Source organism: Manis javanica, chromosome 5, assembly GCF_040802235.1.
Source record: "Manis javanica isolate MJ-LG chromosome 5, MJ_LKY, whole genome shotgun sequence".
NCBI lineage: Eukaryota > Metazoa > Chordata > Mammalia > Pholidota > Manidae > Manis > Manis javanica.
The window spans coordinates 3,514,853-3,527,246 of record NC_133160.1 but is presented as its reverse complement, the minus strand read 5'-3'; positions in this window follow the sequence as shown (position 1 = coordinate 3,527,246).

Here is a 12,394-nt window from a genome sequence, read left to right as displayed (position 1 = left end):
ATGGTTCGGGAAGTAGAATCCATCCAAAGTCAATTATGGAGGGAGGTGAGCAAGGAGCTGCTTGAATATCCAGGAAGGAGCAGGGCTTGGGGACCACCAGAGGAAGATCAAACACTCAAGGCAGCCAGGAAGAGAGAAATTTGGGGGGAGAGATGGCTCCCTCCCCTGGCACCGTCCCATTCACCGTTCTAGGGAGGCCCAACAGGCCGTGGAAGTGCGGAAACACTAGTGCAGGCAGAGAGCAGTCAGGCCACCACCACCACTTGACCCTATCAGCTTTTTTCTCTGCTGCTCGTAGTTTGTGAGAATTAGTAGCCGGAAATGACCACATTTTGTTTGATGTTCTCTATCAGTTGCAAAGTTTGTAAGCCTTTAAGCCACGTAGGACATCTATGGGGTTGGGGGCATAGGTGGGTCTCTTTCCTCTTCCTCCCTCCCTCCTGCCCGTCTCTCGCTGCCCTCTTGCTTTTGAGTCACGAGGTGGAGATCATCAGAGGCCGGGAACTGGACAGAGAGCCCCCACCAAAGAGCAAAGAGAAGTCCAATATTCTGAGTGGGTTTGATCACATCTGACCTGAGAAAACCCCAGAGACTCTGGTTTTAATTAACCTCAATTTAGAGAATTTCGACTTTGATGAACTGACAGAGTTGGGGACTCATTTATGCTGCAGAATGTGAAGCAGTGCAGGAGCTGCCCGCGTTCCTGCAGGGCACGAACCGGGCCGGGCATCCAGCGACCCTTTTACTTGCTGCAGCACAGGAGGAAAGGAGGAAGACAGCAGGGGGTCCAGGAACTGGGGGTAGTCGAGGCCTGACATGGTGACCATTCCTGGGATCTGGGTGGAGGAATAAAAGGGGTGTCCACGGAGTTGCAAGCAGGACCAGCTATAGTGTTTGCAGGGCCCAGGGCAAAACGCAAGTTCAGGGCTCCCTGTTCAAAAGTTCTGAGAATTTCAAGACAGCACTGCAGAGCATTAAACCAAGTAGGGGGCCCTTCTGAGCTTGGGGCCCCCGCCTGCCCATGCAGCATGCCTGTGAGGCCCAGCAGAAGGGACTGTTGAGTCTGGTGACCTGGCTGTGCCACCAAATTGCTGAGGGGGACCACTCTGAAATTGAGCCTTGGTTTCCTTGTTTATAAAAAGGGTATGATGACCCTGGCCCTCCCTAGCCTTACTGAGAGACCAAATAGAAAGAAACTATGTAATGTGGAAAAACACTTTTTAATCATAAACTTACACAAGGCATAACAGTCTTTAAGTCTTCGAAGTTGTCCCTGAACTAGTCACCAGCTTGGTTTTACTAAAAATTTTTCTTGGAAGCACATCTTGAATCTAGAGTGTTCCTCAAAGTAATAGACTTTGACTTACAGACATCGTCAGGATAGTGGATTTCCCTACCTGCCCTGGAAGACATCTATTCCCTAAGTCCCAAAAGTCTTTTATATGAAGTCTTAAGCATCTCAAAGTTGAAGCAAATCAAGTTACCTGTTCTTCAGACCATTAGAAAGCCACCTGGGTCCTTCCATCATTGATTATGCAATTTCTTTCTTCTTTGCTGGCAGGAAGGCTCAGAATTGTTAGATCTCCGTGGTATTTCGTGCAGGGAAACTGTAAGAATTAGTAACTGTCAGGGGCCAGGATGAACGAACGCAGCCACCCTTCTGTCGGGCATGTCTCATTAATCTTTCCAGCATTTCAGGATGATGTACTGAGTAAATGACAACAGGTGGGGTGATGAATGGAAGAGCCAGAGGTATTAGGAATTCATGCCAGAGAAGAAGAATCCCCTGGGACCTGGGAGGGTGTCTGATGAGAAGGAACCTGTCGCCTCCCCTCTCTCCTTTCTTCCTGCCCTTCTCTTTCCTCCCCTTCTCTCCTCTTTCTTTTCTTCTCTTCTGTCTTTATTTGAATGGACCCCCATCATGAATCCACTTTATGTCAATTCCTATTTATCTACATGATTAGCAAGGTCCACCAGGGTCAAGTCGGGCTCAACTTCCAACACCATGTTTGGAGAGACTTGCACCGTCTGCAGGTCATCAGACCTTTCTCAAGGGCTTCTGCTTTGCTCATCTCCTGAGGGGCATTCATGCCTCTTCCCTCACTGTGAAAAGCATAGCAAATGTCCCTTTTGGTTATCCTGACGTTGGATGTGTATCAGCACCAGGAAGAGGGTGGAGATGGAGGAAAAGCCATTTGGACACAGAGGTAAGATAAGCGCTTAGCACCTTCTACTGCCCTGCAATAGAAGGCACTCAGTAGACGCTTATAATGCAATATATAACCAGATGAAGGGGAGGGATATTGACCCAATCTGGGGGTAGAGGGAGGAATATTGGAGGAGATGACTAGGAGTGAGCCAAGGTAAGCAATGGAGGCAGGGCACCCAGGTAGGGGCAGGGCAGGAGTGAAGGCTGGAAGAAGGGCACGGCAGGGAGCCGTGATGAGGGAAGGCCAGGGAGCTCAGGCTGTGTGTAGCATCAGCTGTGCATCAGAGCATGGTGGGAGGAGAGCTGGCAGGAAGTGAGAGCAATGAGGAATTCATGACCATGCTCATGTTTGTGACACACAAGGAACCCAATTCAACTCTGTGACCTTTGAACCGTTTCAACATGCCTGAAATGGGCAGGGCCTGAACAAGCTCCCTATCTGAAACAGGTGAGAATCAAAGTGGGGGCTGCCTTGTCTGTGTCAAGACAGGTTTTTGTTTTGCTGTTTTTAGACACACCGCTAGACTATGCCTCCTGACGTTGCTCCATAGCACCATCTCCCAGAAGACAGGGCTCGCCTCTAACAGGGCCCATACAAGGCCTCTTACCTGCTGGGACAAGGGAACTGACATTTTTCATCTCACCATGTGTTGGGTCTGGCACACACACACACACAGTGCCTGTTCAAATATGAATGAATAAAAACATGTAATTACTGAGTCCTATAGAACAGGAATCAGCAAAATTTATCTGTAAAGGACCAGAGAGTAAATATTTTTGGTTTTGTGGGCCATTGGGTGTCTGTCTGCCATTGTGACTATAAAGCAACTGTAGATACTACATATCTGAATGGGTATGGCTGTATTCCAATAAAAATTCATTTGCAAAAGCAATTGGTGGGCCAAATTCCACCAATGGGCTGCAGCTTGCCAACTCCTGCTACAGAGAACTCCATAAGGAGTGAATTATCTATGTCTTGTCCATCTGAAATGAGTTTTATTTTGAAATTTATAAATGATAGTTTGGCTGGGGATAGAATTTTAGGTTGACAGCTGTATTCCATCCATTGTTTGAGGATGTTACTTCATTCTCTCTTGACATCAGTTTTTGTTGATTAGAAATCTCTAAGAACAACTGTCTTCCTGCATACGTACTTTGTCTTTTCCCTCTCATGGCTTTAGGGGTTTTCTCTTTATCCTTGATGTTCTGAAGTTTTAGCATCAAGTGTCAAGGTGGGAATTTTTTCCCCTCCAATTCATACCAATTAGCACTTGGTATGACTTTTAAATATGAATATTCTCACCTGCCCTTTTAATAAAATTTCTGGAAGACATTCTATCCTTCCCCCAGTAGAGCTACTCTGCCATTCTCTGAGTTCCAGAATTCCTATTAATTGAACTTCATTTAGAGTACGTATTTTCTCCATTTCTCCCTTGCCTTCATAGTATTTCTTCTTCTTTTTTTCCCTTAATTTGAGTCTGAGTTCGAAAAATGCAGGCTTATCATTAGCAAGCTATTTTAATTTATCCAGGGAGCAGATTTCCCCATAAAGCTTTATTCCTGATTGTCAGTCATTCCACAGATATTTTTAGGGGACTGTCCTTGTGTAAGGTACTGTGAGGGATCCAAACATACAGTTTTTTATTCAAAGTACTGCCACCTTTTAAAATCCTCCTTTTAATTCCATGATATGGGTACTAGGAGTATTCTCATGGTCCTAACCCGTGGGCAGAGCGCTCACTTACACTAGCATATAATTAGTTAATGGCAGGACAGTGAGGAACTAAGGCTTATAATCATTTTATGATGATTTAAAAAATGAAAGCATTTAACAAGGAAGATTCTTTCATGATTCAAACATTAAAGCTCCAAAAATTCATACACAGGAATGTCTGGTCCCCACCCTTGTCCCTGCTCACCTTGCTCTTCATAATCATGTTTATTACTTTATGTTTATTGTTTCATTGTGAAAATATGGACATGTACAGACACATAGGCTTGATTCTCTCTACTTTCTTCCACAAAAGCACACAACCGTGTGACTTTTTCAGATACCACTTTTTACACCAAATGTGTAGTTTTTTTCTGACACCAAATACATGTCATTTTTCTACACCAGTTTTCCAATTCTATAACACCAGCTGGGTGTCCAACAATCCAATTCCATGTTGACACTATCTACCCAGAGTTAGTGCAGACCCTACATTTTCAGGGCTCAGTCTCACAGGACAGCCCCCACTTCAGACATCAGTGCAAAGTGTGGTCCCCAAGTGACACACATTTCTTCCCAGTGACTACAAACTGGGGGTTCCCACAACTCTTGCTCCCCATTAAGTTTGACAATTTGCTAGAGTAACTCACAGAACTCAGGAAAGCTCTCTACTTCCGATTACAGCTTTATTATAAAGCATACAGCCAAAGGGAAGAGATATCTAGGACAGGTTATTAGGGGAGGGAGTGGTGGGTGGCAGCAGGCTTCCAAGCCGTCTCCAAACCCACCACCTGCCCAGCACATCAATGTGTTCACCAACCCAGAAGCTCCCAAACCCATTAGGGGTTTTTATGGAGGGTTCAAGGGTTCGTTAAGTAGGCATAATTGATTAAATCACTGGCTACTGGTGATTGACCTCTATCTCCAGACCCTCTTTCTTCCCTGGAGGTCATGAGGTGGGGCTGGAAGTTCTAACCCTTTAATCATGACTTGGTCTTTCTGGCATCGGCCCCCATCTTGAGCAGATCTGACCCCATACCTCCTACCCCCACCATGTGTCATCTCGTTGGCACGCACAAGGCAATAAATTCCAGTTCCACAGCTTTTAGGAGCTGTGCCAGGAAACTGGGGACAAAGACCAAATATTTATTTTTTTATTATGCCATAAGACACTTTTTTTTTTCAGAGAAGCAAATCAATTATTTATTTTTTTATCATTATTTGTCACAGTTTTGTGTCCTTGTTTCTATTTTTGTTTCCCATTCTTTTTTTTTTTTTTGAGAGAGCATCTCTCATATTTATTGATCAAATGGTTGTTAACAACAATAAAATTCTGTATAGGGCACTCAATGCACAATCATTAATCAACCCCAAGCCTAATTCTCAATAGTCTCCAATCTTCTGAAGCATAACAAACAAGTTCTTACATGGTGAACAAATTCTTACACAGTGAATAAGTTCTTACATGGTGAACAGTACAAGGGCAGTCATCACAGAAACTTTCGGTTTTGATCACGCATCATGAACTATAAACAATCAGGTCAAATATGATTATTCGTTTGATTTTTATACTTGATTTATATGTGAATCCCACATTTCTCCCTTATTATTATTATTATTATTATTTTTTTTAAATAAAATGCTGAAGTGGTAGGTAGATGCAAGATAAAGGTAGAAAACATAGTTTAGTGCTGTAAGAGGGCAAATGTAGATGATCAGGTGTGTGCCTATAGACTAAGTATTAATCCAGGCTAGACAAGGGCAGCAAGACATCCACAGATGCAGAAGATTTCTCTCAAAACAGTGGGGGTGAGGTTCTAAGCCTCACCTCTGTTGATCCCCAATTTCTCACCTGATGGCCCCCCTGCGACTGTGCCTGTCTTAGGTTGTTCCTCCCTTGAGGAATCTTACCCGTCTCTGGCTAACCAGTCATCTTCCGGGGCCATACAGGGAAATGTAAAGTTGGTAAGTGAGAGAGAAGCCATATTGTTTGAAAAGGTTAGCTTTTTACTTCTTTGCAGATGTATGCCCTGTGGCTTCTATGCCCAGCACTTGTCTCGAGGTATCTTTACCACTTGGAAGAATTATGATACTCGGTAATTTCGATATGAGGCACAAATTCTACTTAAGGGTTGTAATTAGGAAGGAAGAAGAAAAGCTATAGAGGTAGCAGACGGAAGAAAACATGGGGAGATTGATTATTTCTTTGACATATCTTATAAGACACTTTTTTATACCTTCCTTTTTTTCCTTAATTTATCTAGGAGACCAGTATACCATGGTTTATTCATCTGCTACACATTGATGGACAATTGGGTTGCTTTCAGTATTTTGTTATGACAAATAGTACTGTAATGAAAGTCCAATTGTCATTTCATACATGTGTGCTTCTACTTGTGGGTTAGATTCCTAGAGGTGAAATTTCTGTATTAAAGGGTAAATGCTTCTGTATTTGGGGTAGGCATGGTCATATTTGAGGGATGTATGGTTATATCCCAACTTCTAGATGAGTAATCTACTCAGGGCTCAAAAAGGTGAAGCGATTTCCCCAAGTGACACAGCTAATAAGTGGGTCGGAAGGACACAGCTTATGTAGGAGATAGGGTGGAGGGTAGATTGCAATGGAAAATGAGTAATGTGACATAATGGGGAACGTAAGATCATGAGGTGAGCAGGAATTATGGGACAGAAAAAACGGAGTAAGGGCTGGTACAGAGGGATGGGGCGGCCACTGGAGGCTGTCGAGGGTCCGGAGGTGACTGAGTTCCATCTGGAAGTCTGGTGACATTGAAAAAGGCACTGGGAGTCATTAAGAACAGAATATGTTTGTTTCTTCTCCCTGCCTGTTCAGGTCCTTCCTGCAAAGTAGACTCACAGGTGTCAAGGACAGCAGCCATTTTCAGAACCTCTAGGCCCTCATTGCATAGAAACAGGTTTTGCATCTTCACCAAGATGCAAATATTTTCTTCATTGAGGATGCAAAAGGTAAGTTCCATACCCATGTATGCCAGACATTTTGGGGGTGCATGTAAAGCTCATTCTTTAGAATCTTAACCCCCACTCCTCAGGTAGATCTCTGTGGCAGTTTATACCCTGTGACCCACTGCCCTGGCCATCTCTGGTTGGAACGGGGCTGGACATCTGCACGAGCTGTCCTCGGGGGTGCAGAGCGGGATGGCACACGCAAGCTGGTCAGGCTGGGGCTGCAGGCGCTGAAGTGACATGGCCACTCGGGAGGGGCTCCCTCCCCTGCCTTCTGCAGACAGCATGCAGCCTGGCTTTCCGTGCCATCTCTGCTTCAAGTTCTCGTGAGGACTGGCTGTACTTTATACTTGGATGTCATGCAGTTGTATGTTTTCCTTCAGTTACTGAAGCTCCTGCAATGGGATAAAAATTCTAATGTGGGCCCCCTCCTCTAACGTACCAAACTGAATCCTGTAATGACCAGCTCTACTGCTTCAAGTCCAAGGGAAAAAAGAGCTTTGTCCCCAGTTGTTCCTGTACAAGTCCTGGATCCACTGTGACTGGACCAAGCTGGGACACAAGTCATTCCTGAGCTGATCACTGGGCCAGGAGGACACAGTGCAAGGACTGGCCTGGCCTCTGATACCCACTCAACTACTGAACCGAAGGAAGTCTGGGTGTCCGTCACAGCAGAGGGGAACACGACTGATGGGCAACCTAGTCTTGCTCATTACAGGTGCCTGGTAACCCCAGGGAGCTCATGAGGACATCATGTCTGCCTTGAATTAAGTGCTCTTTCCAGGAGAAACCTTGGTTTTCATCAAGTTCCAGCGTGCCAATATGAAATGCATCTTGACAGGTCGTTCTGAGACCTCTTCCCAAGCACGTGCCTCCCGGCACTTCTCACCAGAGGACCTCTGTGTATTTCTCTCCTTGCATGGTGGCCCAAGAAACAGCCCAATGTTATGAGGAGGGGAAGGAGATCATTTGAAGGCCAAATATGCATTCCTTTAAAACATGAGTGTTAGAGGAGACTGCCTCCCAAATTGAAATGCATCTACACAAGTCTGAGGCCAGTGAGTGTGTGTGTTGGGGGGAACTTCATTGTGAAGTCTGGGTGCTCAGGGACCATCCCCCTCAACCATCTACCAGTCACATGGGTCAGGGTGCCTGCCATTTCCAAGTTGAGCCTTCAGTATCTTAAGTATTCGCATAATTCATTGATGAAAAACCAGGCAGAACATTTTCCTATTAATTGATTTACCTTGGGATCAAAGAGCCTGAACTACAAGCTAGAGATCAGAAAATACCTGCATACATTACAATTGCTACTGAATCCTCCCCAAAGTGATCTGACAACAGTTTAAATATGGCCATAGCTTAGAAGTAGGGTAGGATGAGTTCTAAGGGGTTTGCCTTTTCTCTCGGTTTATATAAACATTAAGGGAACTTTTTTTTGAAAAGCCAATTTCTAAGGGCCTAATCAGTCCATTAGGCACCCTTACAATATAGTGAGTGTGAACGCACAGCAGGGCCTGACCCTCGCCCGTCTGCAGCCTCATTCTGCCCAGTTGCTCCAGCGCACGGGTCTCCCTGCAGCTTCCTGAATCACTGCCCGCCTGTGACGTTGCCCTGTCTAAGTCGCCATCCACGTGGTCCTGCCTCAGGAGAAAGCCACAGTTGAAGAGGCGACGTCAATAACCAGCAGGGAATTGAGAGCTTTGGGTTTCCCTGGCAGTGGAGGGGGCCACTCAGGTGAGCCCACTCCCCTACTCCTTCCTGTTTGCTCCCCACCTGCTTCCCCCCACCTCCCTGCCCCAGGCTCCCGTCCTTGGCCCCACCTCCAGCCCCTCCCACAGGGGGCACTGGCCTGTGCAGGGCTCCTCCTCAGAGCGGGTACAAGAAGCCCGATGCAGAGGGAAGCTCAGGGTTGGAGATCTCATTGTGGCCTCATAGCTGTCCTGCACATGCTCATTTTGTCATTTTCCCTTGTCACTTGTCCCCTCCATTAGCCTCCCTCATGGGGGTGGAGTTGATGTCTGTGGTGTTACTGCTTAACTTAGACTCAGACAGCACTTCGCACAGGCTGCACTCCATGAACAGGTGCTGGGTGGATGAAGACACAGTGAGTACCACGTGGCCCTGGCCATGAGGGACTTGCAGTCTGGAAAAGCAAGGGAACAAACACACCATTGTCAGCCCAGGAGTTCCAGGACTTGCACGACGCTACGGGAGCTAAGAGGAAGGAGGTCTCCTTTTCCTCACGGGATGCACAACAGACACCATCAGCGGATGGGGTTCTCCTGCAGGTCTGCTTGTTTCAGACCAGTGCTAATTGCCTCTCAAGTTCTCGGCTCTTCTGTCAGAAAATGAGAATGTTTTCCCAGACCTGCTTTCCCAGGCTTCTGCAGGCCTGGCCACCATCCTCCTCGGAGGCCTCAGGCCCCAACAGGTTGAGCATATGACAGCGCATGCACACCCCAGGCCAGACGATTCTGAGGGAGCTGTAACATTTTGTGAAAGTCTTATTATTTTTCTTTGGAAGTCTAAGTGGAATTGGGTTCATATGAGTGGGAAAGAACAATTTGAATTTTCTCATGATTTATAAATTTTTGGATTTTGTTAAGAAGAAATGATTCATTTGGCTTGAGTGTATTCAATTTTATTTAATGAATATGGTTACATATTAATAGAGTTGCAGTTGGCTGGTTGATGGAATGCTATGGTTTGATGGCATTTAATGAGGCATGTATCAATTTTATTTTATAAGGTTTTGTCTATCTGTCTGCTTGTATTTTGGAGCCAATAGCCAGTTTTTTTTCAGCCATTAAATACAGGTCCCTTGAAAGGTTTCTAGGCCATAGCCGTGTCGCTATAACCAGCTCTGGGTAAAATGGCTCCGGGCTGCCAGTAGGGTTCTTTATTATCATACGTCTAAGTATTGACTAAATTTAAATGATCATCCTTGAGAGATCAAGCAAAATGCTTGAAGTTTTGTTAGGTCCCATGTCAGTCAGCCATTGCTTTGGGCCAGATCATCTCAACATGAAGGGGCTCTTACAAAAATAACCATTTATTCTTTTCCTCCAAGTCTGTGGGTCATCTGAGTGGTTCTGCTGACTTGGGCCAGGCTCAGCGAATCTCAGGGGGCTTGCTTACACATCTACAGTCAGATGGTAGCATGGCTCAGTGTGGGCTGGCATGACTTGGCTCTGCTCCACATGGTCACCCATCTGCCAACAGGCTGGCCCAGGCTCATCCTCATGCTGGAGGCAGGCTTGCGGGAGAGTCAGAGGAGAAACACGCAGGGTCACAGGGGGGCCTACACTCCTCCACAGCCTGCTATTTGAAGCAAGGCACATGGCAGCCCAGATTCAAGGGGCATGGAAATGCACTCTTTCTCCATAGCAGGGACCACAAAATCCATCACAAAGGGTGTGGATATAGAAAGAGATGGAGAATTGGAGTTACAGTTTTGTATGTATCACAGCTGAGCAGCAAACCCATCATTCATGTCCTATTTCAAGGAAATGTTTAGCCCTAGCAAGAAACAATACTTGGCTGGACCCAAACTCAGTCTGTCCCATACAATGCAATCTATGCTGCCTGGACCTTATTTCACAGAACAAAGGTGCAAACCGCACATTTGCTGAGATGATCTTCCCAGCATCAAGCTGTGTGGTATCCACATGTAGGTGCTGGTCCTGCTGTTTTATCAGAAGTCACGGTTGCTTGGGCTCCAGGGTGTGTCACTCTGCTCTTTACCTGTTGCCTGACTTTGAGCAATGAAATTAGCCTCTGAGCCCCAAGTGCCATATAAACTGGAGATGGCAATGCCAGCTTCCTCCTAAGGCTGGGAGGACTCAGCGAAGTGGTATAGGTTAAAGACCTGGCATGGTACTGGACACAGTGCCCAGGCTCCATAAACACCAGCCATTACGGCTCTTGTTGGCTATCCAGAGCCCAGCGCCAGTCTGTGATGAGGACGGTCTGTTGAATGAGGCAATGAATGATCTGAGACCAGCTTTTCTCAGAGAAGGAGAGTGTGTGAAGTGAAGAAAGCAAGGCAGTCTGGCCAGGCTTGCAGGGTCTCTGCGGGAGCAAAACGGCCCCCAGTCCCATCGTGTGTCCAGTGCCCGCATTGCTGTGTGGCCAGCTGGTGACTTGCCAGGCCCACTGGAGGGTGGGGAGGAGGCTCCTTCACAGACCTTTGGGGTGCCTCTTTGCTGTTGGAACTGTGGACCATGACGAAGGCAAAGACTGGCAGGACAGCAGAGGAGAGCTTCCGGGCTTTGTGGACCTGGGGTGCATGAGGGGTGGGGCAGAAGCCCACTGCTGATGGACAGGCGTTGCCGGAAGACAGATGGGGCGTAACGGCTGCAGGAGGTGGGGGCATCTGTGAGGGAGCATTAAAATGTCCTCAGGGAAAGGAAGGCTTGTGACTTGATCCTCTGCAGGCACTGGTACCATCGCAACAGGACACTTGGCTCAGGAGGAGCTTCTGGGCACGGGAACTCCTGAGCCCAGATGGTGGGAAAGTCTGTGGGACACTTTGAGATTTGGGTCTCTGCAGCCGGGTGGCAGCTGCGGGCCTGGGACTGGAGGCGGCCACAGATGGTACCACCTGCTCCAGCCACATTTTTCCCAACCTCATCAGGGATGCCCCGCTGGCCCCCTCACTTGCGATTTGTGGGGAATGTGGAAGAAGATGGAAAGAGACAGTTTGTTGGAAGGATTAAGGAGATGGGCGTTCAGTCTGGGAGCCTCCCAGAGGCTCAGGGTTAATTACCAGGGAGGCCTGGCTCCGGAGAACACGTGCAGGTGCCTCCATTAAGTCACCCTCTGACGTCATGCTTTCTGCTCCTGCACCGTTGTGTGGTCAGCGCTCAGTAATGCGGACTCCATAAATTCTGAGGGTTTAATTGCTCCGACAGGTCGTGGGTTGGATCTTCTCTTTGAATTATCTGTGAAAAAGCAAATTAAGAGCGTAATCCTGATTGCGTGGGACATGCCTAACCTACTTACAGGGACGAACTCTGTGCCCTTCCTGAACATCTGTTACTATGTCATGAATTAATAGGATGATTACCAATGATTCCTTTCCAGGTCTCCCAGAATTCTGGTGGGCGATATTCTTCTGGTTTGCTGTGCTCGAAGCCACACACTGTAGCACAAAGTAGCTAATTGCAACTGTTCTCTTGAGGGTGCTCATGGGACACTCCTTCGCCCTTGGTGACACTGAGTGGGAGCTGCAAGGCTCACGGCTGGAGTCAGGAGGCCTGGGGTCCAGGCCCAGCTCGGTCACGTGCTGCCCTGATGGGTTCCTGAATCTCTCAGTGCCTCAGTTTCCCCAGTTATAGAATGGGGCAGTAATAGTACCACAGCCTCCTGCTAGCGGTTAGCATCAGTGTGCCCGGTGTGTGAGCAACCAGTGTGCCCGGTGTGTGTCCGGTGTGTGTCCGGTGTGTGCCCAGCGCTCCTGCCCAGGCAAGCCTTCTGGGGACTGCGGC